The 18,659-nt window shown below is 40.4% G+C and overlaps 1 pseudogene; it reads right to left on the reverse strand.

Moving 5' to 3' along the window:
• Positions 1 to 15,457: 15,457 nt before the first annotated feature.
• Positions 15,458 to 16,589, reverse strand: LOC102772026 (annotated as a pseudogene).
• Positions 16,590 to 18,659: the final 2,070 nt, after the last annotated feature.

An 18,659-nucleotide genomic window follows, 5' to 3' on the forward strand; every position in this document is an offset into this window, starting at 1 on the left:
GAAAAGAGCCAGGCACTTAACTGTTCACCTGTAGAGGTAATATTAATGTGTATAAAATCCAAATACAGTAATCCTCCCAACATAACACAGTTGCTGCATAACTCATAAGAAACCAATCTTTAAAGACGAGTATAGTGCTACTAATCAGCAACTTTTTGTGAATGAGGAAAATGAATTTGCTGAAGCTGTTAAAGCAGAGAAGGGAATTGCACAGAATGAAACCCATAGATACATTTTGAAGTGGACACCAAAATCACAATGAAAAGTAATACAGATGAATGGAAGAACACAGCAGGAGTAAGGACTAGCCCACACCATAGCTCAGTAGGAGAGATTGTGAGAATCACTTGGCTAAATGCTGGGCAACTGTTTCAGGACCAATAGCGTATCAGAGAAGCTGGGTTCCGGGGAATGGAATGGCTCACATGGGACCCAGGCTTTATAACCTGATAGACCTAGGTTAAGCTTTTGGCGGTGCTAATTGCTAGCTGTTTGACCTTGGACAAGTTATTTGACGTCCCATGTCTACTTTGTAAAAGGAGGATGATAAATCCTAACTCGTGGAGTTATTTCAAAGATTAAATAAGATATATAGGTGAAGTGTTTACTTGTATTGCCTCCTCCCCTGCCAACAAAAAATATTAGATCTGTGTGGGCAGGACCTTTGTTTACCTGTTATGTACATATAACAGTAGACAACTTAAATATTTGTTGAATAACTGAACCGATAAACTTGTCAAAGTGTGTGTGTGTGTGTGTGTGTGTGTGTGTGTGTATTCCCATATGCCTCACTAAATGATGTGAGGAAAATACTCCAAAGCTGCAGTGGCATTTATAAGATTTTTATCATGGTCAATCCTTGTGTAAATTTTTATTACATTTATTGTTCAGCCACTCAAGTAATATTTAATCACATCCTGTTTTTTTTTGTTTTGTTTGTTTTTTAAAATAGATTTTATTGATTTTTTACAGAGAGGAAGGGAGAGAGATAGAGAGTTAGAAACATCGATGAGAGAGAAACATCGATCAGCTGCCTCCTGCACATCCCCCACTGGGGAAGTGCCCGCAACCCAGGTACATGCCCTTGACCGGAATCGAACCCGGGACCTTTCGGTCCGCAGGCCGATGCTCTATCCACTGAGCCAAACCAGTTTCGGCACATCCTGTTTTTAAATAATTTTTTAAATTTTATTTTATTGTTGACAGTATTACAGATGTCTTCCCTTCTCCTCCTCCCCCCTCCTTCTGCCCAGCCCCTACTCTATCCTCTCACCCCAGGTCTTCACTCTATTGTTCATGTCCATGGCTATGCACATCTATACTAATAACAGGGTAATATGCAAATGGTCTTGATGCTGTAACGATACCGATCAGCAGGAGGCTGCGTGCACAGCAGGCACGGGTGAGCAGGGTTGTGTGCACGGCGAGGCTGGGGGACATGAGGCTGTGTCCTCTGTCTGGTGCCAGCTGGGGACATGACGCTGTTATTGTTTATTTATTAATAAATTTATATATTATTTTCATATACATGTTACTAATTTTCTTTCATCTCTGACACTTGTATTATAGAAAGAGGGCAAATAGCAATATTAAAATATTCCCTCTAATTAATTCCCTTTTAATGTGCATGAATTTTGTGCACCAGGCCACTGGTAAGTATATAAGTTCTTTGGCTTATCTCTCCTTGTCCCCCCATCTCCACATGGAGGTATGTCAGTCTTTTCTATGCCTCCATTCTTCAGGTCTTATTTTGTTTGTTCATTTGTTTTGTTCATTAGATTCCACAGATAAATGAGATCATGTGATATTTGTCTTTCTCAGATTGGCTCATTTCACTTAGCATAATAGTCTCCAGGTCCCATCCATGCTGCCCCAAAGGGTAAGAGAGCCCTCTTTTTCACAGATGTATAGTATTCCATCGTGTATATGTCCTGCCGCCTTTTTAAAAATCAGTTCATCCACTAATGGGCACTTGGGCTGTTTCCAAATCTTAGCTATTGTAAATGGCACTGCTATGAACATAGGGGTGCATACATTCTATCTGATTGGTGTTTAGGGTTTCTTAGGATATATTCCTAGAAGTGGGATCACTGGGTCAAATGGCAGTTCCATATTTAAGAGCCAAACCAGTTTCGGCACATCCTGTTTTTAAATAATTTTTTAAATTTTATTTTATTGTTGACAGTATTACAGATGTCTTCCCTTCTCCTCCTCCCCCCTCCTTCTGCCCAGCCCCTACTCTATCCTCTCACCCCAGGTCTTCACTCTATTGTTCATGTCCATGGCTATGCACATCTATACTAATAACAGGGTAATATGCAAATGGTCTTGATGCTGTAACGATACCGATCAGCAGGAGGCTGCGTGCACAGCAGGCACGGGTGAGCAGGGTTGTGTGCACGGCGAGGCTGGGGGACATGAGGCTGTGTCCTCTGTCTGGTGCCAGCTGGGGACATGACGCTGTTATTGTTTATTTATTAATAAATTTATATATTATTTTCATATACATGTTACTAATTTTCTTTCATCTCTGACACTTGTATTATAGAAAGAGGGCAAATAGCAATATTAAAATATTCCCTCTAATTAATTCCCTTTTAATGTGCATGAATTTTGTGCACCAGGCCACTGGTAAGTATATAAGTTCTTTGGCTTATCTCTCCTTGTCCCCCCATCTCCACATGGAGGTATGTCAGTCTTTTCTATGCCTCCATTCTTCAGGTCTTATTTTGTTTGTTCATTTGTTTTGTTCATTAGATTCCACAGATAAATGAGATCATGTGATATTTGTCTTTCTCAGATTGGCTCATTTCACTTAGCATAATAGTCTCCAGGTCCCATCCATGCTGCCCCAAAGGGTAAGAGAGCCCTCTTTTTCACAGATGTATAGTATTCCATCGTGTATATGTCCTGCCGCCTTTTTAAAAATCAGTTCATCCACTAATGGGCACTTGGGCTGTTTCCAAATCTTAGTATTGTAAATAATTCTGCTATGAACATAGGGGTACATATATATTTTCTGATTGTTTTTTTAAAGTATATATTCCCAGATGTGGAATCACCGGGACAAACAGAAGTTCCATATTTAATTTTTTGAGGAAACTCCATAATGTTTTCCATAGTGGCTGCACCAATTTACATTCCCACCAGCAGTGTACTAGGGTTCCTTTTTCCTCACATCCTCACCAGCACTTGTTTTTTGATTTATTGATGATAACCATTCTGATAGTTGTAAGGTGATATCTCATTGTGGTTTTAATTTTCATTTCTCTGATGATTAGTGACTTTGAGATTTTTTCATGTCTCTTGGCCATTTGTATGTCCTCTTTGGAGAAATGTTTCTTCAGGTCCTCTGCCCATTTTTGATTGGATTGTTTTCCTTTTGTTGAATTGTATGAGTACTTCATATGTTTTGGAAATCAGCCCCTTATCAGATGTATCATTGGCAAATATGTTTTCCCATACAGTGGATTCCATTTTCATTTTAATGCTGGTTTCTTTTGCTATGCAGAAGCTTTTTATTTGGATGTAGTCCCATTTGTTTATTTTTTCCTTTGTTTCTCTGCCGCTATGAACATATGGGTACATATATTTTTTCTGATTATTATTATTATTTTAAAAAATATATTCCCAGAAGTGGAATTGCAGGGACAAACAGAAGTGTTATATTTAATATTTTGAGGTAACTCCATACTGTTTTCCATAGTGGCTGCACCAATCTACATTCCCACCAGCAATATACTAGGAGCCACATCCTGTTTTATGTTATAATCTGTGTTTTATTTTCCTAATTGGACTGTTAAGCTCATGGAGAGAAAAGAGTGCTTTTTACCTATCATCATCCAGTCCATATTCTTACAGTATCACTAGATTGAATTAAGAATATACACTGTGAATTATTGGGAGTTTATACTTGATAATCATGATTGGAAGTGGATTTTGGCTGGAGATGAAAATGTTTTCTTCAACGGTCTTGAATAGATGAAAGTCTCAAAGACATAATGTCAATGGCCAAGAAAAGGACAAAAAGATCTCTATGAGGGTGTTTATGTTCTAATCCCAGAACAGAGAATATGTGTTGGTGGATATTTTGAGGTATTCTTTGACAAACATTATCTCTCTTGTTCCTGGGCCTTTGCATGTGTCTTTGCTTGGAATTTTTTCTTTATTCCCTCTTCTTCACTTGTTAATACTACTCATCTTTCAGTTTTCAGTTCAATGACACTATCTCTACGAGGCCTCTGTGATACTAACCTAAATTGGGTAAAGTAATTCTCATCTGGGTTCCCACACTACCCTATACTTTCCTTATTACAATACATACAAAATTATATTGTAACTAGAGGCCTAATGCACGAAGATTTGTGCAAGAATAGGCCTTCCTTCCCCTGGCTGCCGGCACCGGCTTCCCTCCGGCACCTAGGACCTGGGCTGCTTTGCTAGCTGCTGCCGCCACCCACCGGGACCTGGGATGCTTTGCTCCAGCCACCGCCAGGCATCTGGGACCCGGGATGCTTCGCTCTGGCTGCTGCTGCTGCCACCCACCAGGGGTGTGCTCTGAGCTGCACGGTGGCTGCTTGTAGTACGCCCCCACCCCTGGTGTGTGTCCGCTGGAGCTGGGGGGGACATGCAGTCCCCTCCCGCCCATCTGCGAGGGCAGCTCTTCCTGAGCGGTTGTGATGCCTGGCTAATTTGCATATTACCTGTTTATACATATAGGTATTCTGTTTATTTGTATGTGTCTCTTACTACATGATAAGTCCATGATGGTAGTTGTATATGTCTTGCCATCATACCCTAGAATGGTGCCTATTACTCAATAAATATTTTTTGAATAAATGAATGAAAAATGACTAAAGGAAAGGAAAAAATCTTCAATATAATAGCTGTTTTATTGAATGTCTGTTATTAACTTTACATAAGTTAATATTTAATCCTTGCAACAATCCAGATGGGGCAACTGAGTTCAGAGAACTTGACTTGGTCAAAGTGATACTGTTGAAACTTGAATCAGGATTTCTCCGTTCTTTCCACTTGGTAATGTTGCCTCTATCATAACTTACATGTGTATAAATTGTTATAAGCTATGAAACTTTTTTACTCCTCATGACAGCCTTTGAAGCTAGGCATTATCTCCAGCAAGTGACAAGGTCATGATGTTCAAATTAGATAATCTGGATCCAAGTTCATTCCTTTTCCACGATAACACGGCGATCCCATTCTGGAGGATGAAAAGGTGTGAGGCCAAAACAAAAATTGTGAGAGAATAAAAGTTTAAAAAGTGATAAGAAGTTTTTGATTCATTAATAATAGAAACAATTCCAGCTAGATGTATTTTAGCAGGCCTGAAATAAATTCTGTATTTTCTTTGCCATTTTTTCCAAGAAAAGGACAATTAATAATGTTGGGAATAATTGCTGTTAAAACCGTCGAGTTCTTCCTTCTCTTTGCTATCTGAGCCTTTTCTGGCCTCGTATTGCTATGAGCTCAGAATTCATAGGATCCCTACAGAGGAGACCCTTGCTGAAGGGCGGATATGATGCAGCTCCTTCCTCCCATCAGCCTTCCTTCTGGAGCAGTTTGTTTTGCACTTACTCCTCACATCATGGCTTCTGGGAGGAAGAAGCTTAGTGGGTTTGCCCGAGGCCATTGACTTTGGCCACTCTTGGTCTATGACTCTTCTGTGCTCTTTACCCTTCCACCAGGAATTACTTCTGTTGAGAAGTAAGGAGAGTGAGAATGGAGTATTGGGGAGAGTTGTGTTTTTGACTGAAATATGCAGAGGCTCAGAACCAAGAGAAGCAGATCTCCACGACACCATCCCGAAACTCGAGAAGTTTTCCGTACATGCAGAAAAAAAGAAAATTTAGTGTGAAAAGGAATTCAAGCTTATTGTTTTAGTCCTGCTTGAGTGTTTGGCAGCTGCTCTGGTACATTTAAGTCAATGGACTGTAGGGCAGTGCATATGCAAAATCTCAGAAGGGAAAGAATTTTATTATAATCTCTTAACAGAATGTTAGATTTAAATGAGAGACTTTGAAACCAGTTGCAAGTTTGAAAATAAATTGCTCTAAAACAATTATAATCCTAACATATATCTTGATTATCGGCTACTTTGTTCTGCCCTGTGCTGTTTAGTAAATGTTTGATGAAGCCACAGTTTGCTATTTACTTTTCTTTGATCTCTCCACCAGCTAAATATATTTGTGTTTCTGTTTTCCTTGTGACTTTGCTTTTGTACTATCTGGCATTGGAATTTTGCTGAATAGGTGAGTTTGACTCTTAAGGGGGAGAAAGAAAGGAATGTGGGGAGCCCAGTCTCAAGTAGGTTGTGGTTGAAAGGAAATCCCAGGCTAGTTTTTTTTTTTTTAAATTGGGGTATAGTTTGTATAAAATCCATAAATTATACACAAACATTAAAAAATATGCATACATGCATTTAACCACCACTCATGAAAATACATTTTCAGTGCCACAGAGGCTCTCAGATGGGCCCTCCCTGACATTACCTGCTCCCAAGAATAACCCTATTCTCATTTTCATCACCATAAGTTGATTTTGTCTGGACGGCTGTTTTTAACAGTGCTTTTCCCAGAAGACATCATGAACGGTAATGATTGATTGGGAGTAAATTCAAATTTCCTGGGATGACATATAAAACAGTGGTGGTGTGTCCATTGCTACCCAAGGACAAAAAAATTCCCAACAAGTTCCCTTCAGCTCTACATGGTCAGGGGCAGGGTTTTCCTTTAGGTATCCATCTCCATATAGGAGGTCTAAGTACGCCACAGTAAGTCCCACTCTCTTCAAGGGACATCTTAAGAGTGTCCAGGTTGTTTAGATGGTTACGGTCCACAGGCAAAGCACCCGTGGGATCTACACATACAACTCGCCACTGAGTCATTTTCTCTGTGTTCCTAGACCTAAAAAGTTCCCACTCCCACTTTGAAAGAGCCCCCAGACCTGGACCCCTTCTAGGTCTGTTCTCCATCTCTACTTGTCCCTATCTTAGGGACAGGCATATTTACTCTTTGGGAACAAAAAAGGTGGAAGGATATAGCTATACTTTTCCTGTCTCACACATTGGGTTTTTGTGTCTTTATTTCTGCTCCTGGGCCAGGGGAAGATAATAATGATCTGAGAGATAATTTCATATTAGTGCACATGGATTTGGCTTACTCTTGGACATTTCCATATGATTCCAATTATATAAATGTATCCCAATTGTTCCCATAGTTTAATATTTTGTTCCCATATTTTAAATAATGCTGCATAGATATCTTTGTACATGTCTTTTTTTCATATGTATCAAGAAATATATGGGATAAATTCCTAGGAGGAATTTCTGGGTTGAAGATATATACACTTAAAACTTAATTTTAATGGTGCCAAATTGCTGTCAATAGAGCTAATACCAATTTATACTCTCACCAGCAATGTATGGATATTCATTTTTATACTTGTTGAAAATGTGTTATGAAAATTTTTTGCTTATCGTATTTTTGCCATGCTGAAATTCTAATTGTTATTAATTTGACTTTACCAGTCTTTAATGATTTCCAGATTTTGCAATATATTTAATAAGGCGTACCCTACTCTAAGTCCATAAAAGAATTCTTTCCTGAACTCAGTAAAATAATTCTTTCTTGCTTCTAGTGCTCCATTTTTGTTGTTGTTGTTATTATTTAAAATTTAATGTAGCAAAATTTTATTTTGGTATAAAAGATACCATATAACTTTTAAAAATGGATGGCTAACCTAGTTGTTCCAAAATCATTTACTTAATAATTAAAATTTTCATATGTATCAAGAAATATATGGGATAAATTCCTATGCACTTTAGATACACCTTGCTATTTTTTCCAACAAAAATTGTATTTTTATTGGTATTGTACTAACTTTATAAATTTAAATTAGGGAGAATTGCTATCTTCATGTATTGAGTCTTCGTAGTCATGAACTTGATATTTGTTTTCATATGTTCAGGGTCATTTCTGTATTCCTTAGTAGTGTTTCAAAATTTTATTCATATTTCTTGTCAATTTCATTCCCAAGAATTATGTTATGTTTTGTTGTTATTGTAAATTGGGTCTTCTCTTCATTTGTGTTTTTAAACTGGTTGTTCTTTGTATTAATACATATTAAGGCAATTAATGTTTGTATATTAGTTTTGTTCAAACATTAGTTTAGTTCACATTGCTGAAATATTTTAGTTATAATTGTTCTGTTCCCTTTAATTGAAGCAACTGATAGGTGATCTATCAATAATAATGCTTACCTCCTCCTTTGCTATTTTCATACCTAATTTCTCCTATTAACTAATTTCTTTGGCTACTATCTCCTCCAGAATAATGTTAGATGATAATGGTGAGAGTGGTTATCTTTTGGCTAACATATTTAAATGTATATAAAATGACCAAAAAGGCTATAAAATATGCTCCTTTAATACTATCACAGAGAATATATTTTTAGGAATGAAATGACAGGAAGTAAAAATGCTATCCTATATGTTTGAATCTTTCAGGTATTTGTTCAAATGAATCTTTTTTAAAAAAAAAATATTTTACTAGAGGTCCGGTGCATGAAAATTTATGTGCTGAAGGTGGGGTCCCTCAGCCCAGCCCGCCCCCGCTCACAGTCTGGGAGCTCTCAGGGGTGGAAAGCGACCTGGTGATCAGGGGAAGGTGATGCCCCCATCACACCTCTGCTGCTGCCTCTGCTGGCAGCGCAAGCCTCAGCCGGCCCTGGTTACCTGAGCCTTGGGTGGCTCTGGGTGGCTGGGCAGCCGCCATCCGAGGCTTGCCTGTGACTCGGGCCAGCCCTGGGTGGCTGGGCAGTCAACATCTGAGGCTTGCCTGCACCTCAAGCTGGCCTTGGGCGGCTGGGGCACTGAGAAGACTGGGGGAGTCCAGAGGCAGGCGTGCGGAGCAGTTGGGCCTGCCTGGGGGTGGGCCTGGCTTTACTGCATGCCTGCCACCCCAGCGGGGCTGAGGGGACTGGGCACCGCCATCTTGTGGCTGTGGGTGCCACCATCTTTGAGGGCATGGCAGTCAATTAGCATATTCCCTCCTTATTGGCTGTGGGTGCCACCATTTTTTGCGATGGCATGAGGGTCAATTAGCATATTACCTCTTTATTAGATAGGATTGATTTTTTCCAGAGAGGAAGGGAGAGGGATAAAAAGAAACATTGATGAGAGAGAAACATCGATCAGCTGCCTCCTGCCCACAACCACGGTACATCCCCTTGACCAGAATCGAACCTGGGACTCTTTAGTCTGCAGGCTGACACTCTATCCACTGAGCCAAGCCAGTTAGGGCCAAATGAATCTTTTTAGTGATATCTTTTCTGACCACCTGTTTAAAATTGTACCTCTCCTCCTACCTAGTCTTTTCTAGCCTCCTTCCTTGGCTCATTTTTCTCCATAGCATTAATCACAATTTTCCAAACTATCTTTTCAATTCCTTAATTTTATAATGTATGTTTCCTTCCACTGGAAACAATAACGGGGATATTTAAACCTTTTATTGTTTACTGCTATATCTCTGGCACCTAAAACAATGTCTGGCACATAATAAATGAGCAATAAATATTTGGATGGATGAAACTTCTTGCTGTTAATGACATAAATCATGAGGACAGCTGTAGAATTCCAGGACCATATTATTTACTTTTCCATGACTTATCCCAATTTCAAAAACTTTTAGACTCCACACTTATAGGTTTTGGTTCATAAAGCATGTCAGGTTACATTTTCCCTCTATAGCGATGAATAATAAATAAGTCTTCAAATCCCATGGAACTGGGAAGATTAGGACAGAGTGGTGATAACTGTAACGAGAATAGGCTGTGATTTGAGGCAGCAGGCATCTACACTAATAAAAGAGAAGCATGCAAATTGGTGTCACTCTGCTATGCTCACCAGCCAATCAGGATGAGTATGCAAATTAACCTAACAAAGATGGCAATTAATTTGCATATGCAGGCACGGAGCGAAGACTGAAGGCAGCGTAGAAGGAAGCCAAGTGCTGCAGAAGGGAGCGAAGTGGCGGAGAAGGGAGGGAGTCGAGGCAGTGGAGACGGGAGCGGAGCCGAGGCAGCAGACATGGGAACGGAGCTAAGGCAGCAGACATGGGAGTGGAGCTGAGGCAGTGGAGAAGGGAGTGAAGCCTGCCTTGGCGGGCTTCGCTCCAGCTACAGGAAGCCCCGTTCTTGCAGGAATAGGCCCGAGGAAGCCCTATTCTTGCAGGAATCTTCCTGCAACGGGCCTCTAGTCTATATATATATGTAAGCCAAGCGACTGGAATGACCAGAACGACCAGTCGCTATGATGCACACTGTGGCCAACCAACCTCCCATGGCCCCTCCCCCTTGGCCTGCCGGCCCGACCACACCCATGCACCAATTTGTGCACCGAGCCTCTAGTTCCCATATAATTCCCTGCCTGGCATCCATTTTGAAGAACAAAATATTTTTCATCTGTTTTGTAGCAAACCCCAAAGTATTTCACTAGAAAGAGACTTCACCAGGAAGATTTGAACACCACAGTACAATCTTAATATTGCTCCAAACAGATGTTCTTTCCTTTGTACCTAATTTACCATAAGAATTAAATACAGTAAAGGTTTTTCACTAAAACCATGAGAGACTTCATCTCTAAAGGAGATGATTTAGGCTCAGGATATAACTAAGAGGGAAAAAAAAAAGGAGGAAGAGAGGAAGGGAGGGAAAAAAAAGAAAGAGAAAAGTTATGGGATTCAAACAAATTAGCTGGTGAAATTTTGTGCAATTTCTGTTGGAAAATTGTTCTGTTAGCCGCAGTGTGGGAAAGAAAATGAGTTGCTCAGCAGAGACCTCTAAAAGTACAGCAACTAGAAGACCATTTATTGCGTGCTGGCACACTTGCCTGGCTGGTGCTTGGTGGTTGTTCCTTCTGAGTTTTAGTTGTATGTGGTACAGTGTCGATGCCTCTCTTTAATGTTTGCTCACCACAGGATGGGGATTAACCTGAACCTGAGGACATGTAACAAGGTTTAATTCAGAAGCGAAAATTGGGCATCTCTAGCTCAGAAGCTCTCATCACAATTGTGCTATTATTAGCTCCCTGATTAGGCTGAATTTAGACTAGCATTCCTATTTCACCTGATGGGGAAATAGGAGGTTACTGCATTCAGATGGAGGAAATCACGAATGTCAGCCTGCTATTTACAATGTTTTCGGATAAAAATGGCAAGGGTCACATGTTATAACCTTGAAGTGAATGTCAAACAGTCTGTTCCCTCCTTGGTATAGCGATTGCTGCTAATGTATTCCTTTCCTTCCTTTCACTTGATCCCAGATAGAAATAAGACGGACCTCTTCCTTTACGGTAAAGGAACTGTAATCTCATCTAGTGTCTCTCATTTCAATCAGAGACAAGATGCCCTTACCATGTGCCCTAAGGTATTTCATAATTTCCAACCTCACTTCTTACTACTTTGCTCTTTATTCGCTTCATAGACTTGCCTCTGCTGTTCCTTGACTAGGCCAGTCACAATCTTTCTTTTTTTAAAAAAATGTGTTTTTATTGATTTGAGAGAGAGAGAAAGGGAGAGGGAGAGATAGAAACATTGATGAGAGACAAACATCAACATCCATTGGCTGCCTCCTGCACGCCCCCTGGTTAAGATCTAGCCCGTAACCGTGACATGTGCCCTGATGGAACCGAACCAGTGACCTCTCAATGCAGGTGTGGAAGCTTGTCCCAGGGACTTTGCTCTTGCTAGTCAGTCCGCCTGGGAGGCTTTCCCCCCAGATATTTTCCTGGCTCACTCCAGCATCTCAGGTCTCTGCCCAAACATCATCTTATTAAACAGGCTTCATCTGACTACCCTGTGTAAGTAGCATCCCTTTCCTCCTACTTCTGTTTCTCATTATTCCCCTTATTCTGCTTTATGTTTGTTTATTGTTTTTTTAATCACCACCTGACAAATTATACATTTGTTTATAGTCTGTGTTCCTTCAATAGAATGTAAATTCCACCAGGGCAGGGCCTTTAAAAAAAAAATTGCTGCTATGCTCTCCGTGCTTAGAATGGTATCTGGAAAATGAAGCAGATGCTTGATAAATATTAGTTGAATGAATAAATGAAACTGCTTTAATTTTTCCAGTTTTAATGTACAGGTTTTTTTTGTTTTTATTTTCTGTAATATACTTAATTCTTCTGTGGCACATGGAGATCTATTTGTCATTTAGCATCGGTAGTCATTTATTTTTGCAAAATGTTTTATAGATATGAACTTTTTAAAAAGATAAATATAATAAGATATGTGTGGAGTTGCACATAAAGTTGGTTCATGAAAAATGGTCCAGGATTTTTCAGAGTTTAAACTTTTTTTTTTTAATATATTTTATTGATTTTTTACAGAGAAGAAGGGAGAGAGATAGAGGAGAGTTAGAAACATCAATCCAGCTGCCTCCTGCACATCTCCTACTGGGGATGTGCCCACAACCCAGGTACATGCCCTTGACCGGAATCGAACCTGGAACCCCTCAGTCTGCAGGCCGACGCTCTATCCACTGAGCCAAACCGGTTTCAGCCAGAGTTTAAACTTTTAATTTCTGTTTCTACTTTTTTCTACCTAACTACACTCTATGTTAGGTAGACAAAGATAAAGACCAATAAAAGATATATGTACCCAACTTTTCAATATCTGTGCTAATGAACAAGCTACTTGCTGTAACTATTTTGCTGTGTTTGTTTTTATACTTTTTCTGAGTTAAAGAAGATCAATGTTTAGGTTGAGAGTTTGGTTATAGGACATGTAGGAGAAAAAAGTAAACAAGAAAAAGTGAGCATTGTAGCAGATGGTTTTATTATCTATTCTGCTTAATGATGCCTAAGAATTTGAGAGCAAGATTTGCCATGGATGATGCTCCTCTTATTTTCCCCTACTGCACTTCCTTAGTTGCTTCCAACAAAAATAGACAATTAGGAGTTTTATGTACAGTAACAGACAAAAAATTACTTTCCTGCAAATATACCTAATGATTAAACATATATTATTTTAAAAAATCAGCACAAATGTATTTATGTGAATCATGTGTGGGTCTCAGGAAAATGCATGTTCAGATAAAATGTCTTATTTTCATCCCCTTATCTGGAAAACCTTGATAAAAAATGAGATTCTAGAAGCTATAAGAAAAAAAAAGATGTATTTTATGTAGAAAAGACGACATGAGAAAAGATTTGGATATAGGAGTGCTATGGTCCCATGAAAGGGTTCTGGAAGTTATTCAACACATTGTGGGCCCTCAAAATGCATCAAACTATCTTTGAATGTACAATTAGTATACATTTATTCACTTATTCTTTATTTAATTACCAGACATTACCTGAATGCCCACTAGGGGCCAAGAATTTTTGTTTGTTTTGCATATTAAAATGCAAAGGTGAGTAAATAATAAGACCCCACTATCATGTTGCTCACCACCTACTTAGCAAAAGAGAAATATATTAATCAGTAAGTGTAATTGGATGCTTAGAAATCTATACAAGATATAGGGGAAGTGGTAGAGTTGGCCCCAGGAGGGAATGATCAATTCAAGTTGGGCAGAGTTTGTGTGAGGGGAGCATGGAGTAGTGGAATCTAGGAAAGGCTTAAGGAATATATTTTGCATGTCAAGTATGAGTTGGAGTGATGCTTAAAACGTTAATTGGTGCAATAAAAATAAAATTAGCTACATTGACATCATCAAAATTGAAAACGTGTACTTCCAAGGACTCTGTCAAGAAAGTAAAAATACAACCCACAGAATGGGAGAAAATTTTTGGCAAATCATATATATGATAAGGGACCTGTATCTAGAATACAAAAAACTCCTACAACTCAATAATCATAGAAAATAACCCAACTTAGGAAATGCGCAAAACATCTGAGTAGACATTTCTTCAAAGAAAATATATAAATGGCTTATAAGCTAAATAATGCATATCATTTAGAATGAGGAAAATAAAAAACAAAACCACACTGAGATAATACTTTATACCTACTAAAATGCCTACAATCAGAAAGGCAGAGAATAATAAGTGCTGGTAAGGAGTGGATAAATTGGCATCATAGTCACAAGTTCTACTCAAACTAAAGCGGGAATATTGGCATTTCACAAGTTCTATTCACACTATGTTTCTGCAGCATCTCTCCAAGGTTGTAACAAAATGGTGATTTCTGGACCTGCTGTACAGGGCCTGTATACTGGGGCGGGAATCTTGAGAACCATCTTGGACTTTGCCTACCACACACAGTTTTACTCTGCTCAATTTTCTTTTTATCCATTTGTTCTACTTCCTGGGAGGTTTCATCAACTTTATAATTCCAAATCATGGGTTAAGTGTTTTAAAAATTTTGGCAATCATATTTAACTTCCATGAGTACTTTCATCTTTTATGAATGTTTAAAAATTTTTATTATCTAAGATAGCTTGTATGTAATAACCTCTCATCTCTCTGAGTTTAACTTGTAGCTACATTTTTAAAATTCTGTACCCTGCATTGACTATTTTCTCAGAATTTGTTTTTTTTTCTTTCTCCTGTTTATGTTTTAGCCTCTGACTTTCATGTTGGAGCTGGTCCTTAAATGTGGTGATTCTTGACTGTCCACTCATAATTAAAAGTGAGTTACAAAGAAGATGATTGGAAGCTCTGCAGGCTTGTATTTTGGTTGTTTTACTGTGCAGTGATTGGACAGGGACTGAGATGATTACCTCTGATAGTTTGCCCAGAGAAGAATTCTCCAACCTCTTGCAGAGACAACTAACTGTCAGTCTTCTGGGAGCTGAATGGAGGGAGGGGTTCTGAGTTTCATAATTCAGTGTGCATATTTTCATCTAATCCTCTTGCTTTCAGTATGGACCCTCATCCCTGCCTATAGATGAGGCACAGCTGTTTTAATGTCAGCTGAGTAAAGCTTTCTTCAGCCAAGGAGTTCCTGCTTATATAGGTTGAGGAAGGGTATCTTGAGATCTAACTTTCTAATAAAGACTTTCAACCAATGTTTCTGTTTCAGCCACACTGAGAGACAAATACAAGATTAGTGGGGCATAAAGCTTATAATTTAGGGCTTCCCCTTAAAGAAAAATAATACAAAATTAATTATTGGACTTTGGCAGAGCCTGTGTAAGTGATTAAATTTTATTGATGTCACTTTTCCCTTTTACTTTCCTATGTACTAGTGCCTTCAGTTTTGCAGTGCTCTGGGTGGAGAATGGAATGCTTTCTGTGCAGCTGCTTTAATGTCTGCTCAGCTAAATCAGTTGCACTTGTCCATCCACTTTCTGCCTTTAGTTATTTTGTTAAGATTTTTTGATCGCCTATTATTATTTTTTTCAATGATCTCTGAACTTTTTATTGGCCTCTTGCCTAACAAGGGGTGTCCCACTTCTGCTGCCTCAATGCCTCAGAACTTTGGTGTTGCTGACCTCAGTTTACCACCCACAGTCCTGCGAGGGTGGTCTTTTGCGTAGGTTGCATGGAGTTGCTGTTGTCCAGGGCATCATTAAGAGAAAAGTCCTCCCTTTTCCCAGCAGGCAGAGGTAGGCGGCAATCTCTGCCTCCAGCTGGACCTAGATGTTCAGCATACCCTTCGCCTGGGTCTGGGCCAGGTAACTCCGGGTGCAACAGGATCCCATTGAATTGTTCCATCTGCATGGCATAGCATGTCTCCACTTCCCTCAGGCTGTTCTCCAAACTTGCCTCAGATTTTTCAGAGTCTAGGTCAATCTCCAAGGACTGGATCAGATATCTCAACTCTGTATCATGTTAGCGGTCTGTGAGGTGACCACTGTGGTGCTCTCCCCAGTCTGTTGGGACCAATGCTTGTCTAGCTTTTCTCAGTTCTTCCAAGCCAGCTTGTCATATTGGACCTGGATGTGCACCATGATCTTGGTCAGGTCCTGAGATTTGGGGCATTCAACTCCATGGTCACCTAGAGTTGGCAGTCTGGTTTTGTAGACCATTTACTTCTTCCTCATGGTTCTTCTACATGAGGAGTAGCTCCTCCACGATAGCCTCGATCTCTGTCTCCAGCGGCAGCTGAGTGACATTGGTGTCGTCAGTGACCTTTCAGAGCTCATTGATGTCACTCTCCACAGACTGGCACATAGCCAGCTATGTCTCATACTTGACTCTGAAATCATCAGCAGCAATTTGGGCATTGTCAAACTGCAGAATGATGCAAGCACTGTCCCCAGAACTTGCAAAGACCTTAGCCCTTAGTTCCTCAATGGTCTTGAAATAATGCCCCAGTCTCTGACCGGGGTCCCCCTTTTTCCACGTGTTCCCGGAATTTGCTCTTCAGCTTCTGATTATCAGCCTCCAGGCTTCTCACCCTCTCCAGATAGGAGGCCAGGCCATCATTCAGGCATTGCATAATCTCCTTTTCACTCTGGATGCCCCCTATCCCCGCCAGACCCCCCCTGTCATTCCCACAGCCAGGCCCAGGACCTCCAGCTGCCCTGCACTCTGGTGGACTGAGACATGGAAATCTGGGAGCCCAATCCCCTGCATAGACACTGTCTGTGCTGCTGGCTGGCTGGGCCTGGTCGCCAGGCATGGAGCCCAGGTTCTGGTAGTTTGTGGAGAAGCTGGAGCAGGTGCTGAAGCAGGGAGGAAGGCGAGAGGCCAAGACTCAGGTTTGAGCAGTAATGAGTGCCAGGTCCGTGACTCAAGTTATATGCCCCTATTATTTTTGTCATTTTTCTTGTGAGTTTTTAGGAGCAAGCAAAGAAAAATCTATCAAATTTAACCAGCGCTTCCATAAACTATGTTTAGAGTTGGAAGAAATCATCCAGTTCAGGCTAAATCCTTAGCCTGGATTTTAGGAGGTCTTTTCCCCAAATTATACTCAAAAGTTTGTATGGAAGTCTTGTGTCTATTTTCCTGGGAAGAAGATCTATAGCTCATCAGATTCTCAAAAGTTAACATCCCTGATATTCACAGTTGAGGACATTGTGATTAATAGAGACAAGGTCAGACACCTCCTTGATTCTATGTGCCTGACAATACAAAAGCCTTGGTTCCTAGTATAGAGGTCATCTAAGGGAAGAATTTTCTAAGCTAAGAGTTTTCTGACTCTGGTTGTCCTCAGCACACTCTAGGGTATAGAAATATGGACATGGGCAGAATCTTTGCTCTTCCCCACTTGAAGGTCTTCTCCCTCATTTAATGATAGTTTTGTCTTCCATTGTGGGGAAGTCATTTTCCTTGAGAGAATGATGTCCATGGTTGTAAATAAAGTAGGAGGATCTCAACTTGCACCTTACATGTGTTTATCCCACATTTAGCCATTCTGGGAGATTTAGGTCTCAGGCTTCCCTAAATTTGCAAGTCCTCCAGGAATCTATCTACAATAGCAGCCTGAGCAACCCACTAAAGCAGTGGTTCTCAATCTTCTGGCCCTTTAAATACAGCTCCTCATATTGTGACCCAACCATAAAATTATTTTCGTTGCTACTTCATAACTGTAATGTTGCTACTGTTACGAATTGTAATGTAAATATCTGATATGCAGGATGGTCTTAGGCGACCCCTGTGAAAGGGTCGTTCGACTGCCAAAGGGGTCACGACCCACAGGTTGAGAACCGCTGCACTAAAGGACTAGAGGCAGCCTGAGGTTGGGTCAAGGCATTCTTCATTCCGCTCTTAAGAATTAAGACTGAAGGCATTAAAAGTTATTTCCTACTTTGGTGGAATGATGCCATACTGTTTGTTCTTTGACAGCTTCAGGATGCTTCTATAGCCAAGGAGTCTCAGAGGACTTGGCAGTCACCTTAGGGAGCCAGGAAAGCAGGAAAATGGTGTTTATTATTTGGTAGCTGGGAGAAATGTAATCACTGCTTGTGAGATACCTTCTAGGGAGGGAGGAGATGTTTGGGGTCTTACAATTGTGAGGCATTCCTATTGCAAGCCTCTTATTTGGTTGAGGAAGCATGGAACACATTTGCAATGTGTAAGGGTACCTGTGGCTACAGAAGGGACATGTGCTTTTGGGCTTTGAATTTCAGGTATGCTACCTCATTAAACATTCTGTAGTCAGAATGATCTCTAAGCATCATCCAACCCTCAATCCTTTGATGATGAGATTTGAATTTCACCAACAGGAAATACAATGATTTACTTGTGGATCATTTTCCACAGGACAAGGCTGCCAACAAGTCATCTTATGTTACTATCTGGAGACAGACTCCCCTGTGGGAAAAGTCTTCATTTTAATCAGTAAGGAGGCATGAAGTGTGAGGACTATGGGGCTCTGTCCCCCACAACCTAGAAAGGCTGATGAGCAGTTCTTTTGCATACATTATATGCTGCCAGCAAGAGCCCCCTCTGAGGGATTAATATATTGATCAGCCTGCTGGAAGGGGTAGTGACCTCCCCAGTGGGAGAAGTCTGGCTAATGCCTTGGTTTCTCTGACAGCAAGTCCAGAAGGAATCTGTTGCCAGGAATCGAAGGTAGTTGTTGCCGTGACAGCAGAGTGCAGCATGCATGTGTCTCTCCCAGTCCCCATGTGACCCTTTGCTGTGACGCTTGTGTGTTTAAACCTGCGCAAGACTCAGGAAGGTAGAGACAGCCCATGTGTGTCCCAGGTGCCCTTTTCAGGAGTCTGAGCTGGGTCCTCTAGGTCAG

This window comes from Myotis davidii, unplaced genomic scaffold (assembly GCF_000327345.1).
Source record: "Myotis davidii unplaced genomic scaffold, ASM32734v1 scaffold284, whole genome shotgun sequence".
Taxonomy (NCBI): domain Eukaryota; kingdom Metazoa; phylum Chordata; class Mammalia; order Chiroptera; family Vespertilionidae; genus Myotis; species Myotis davidii.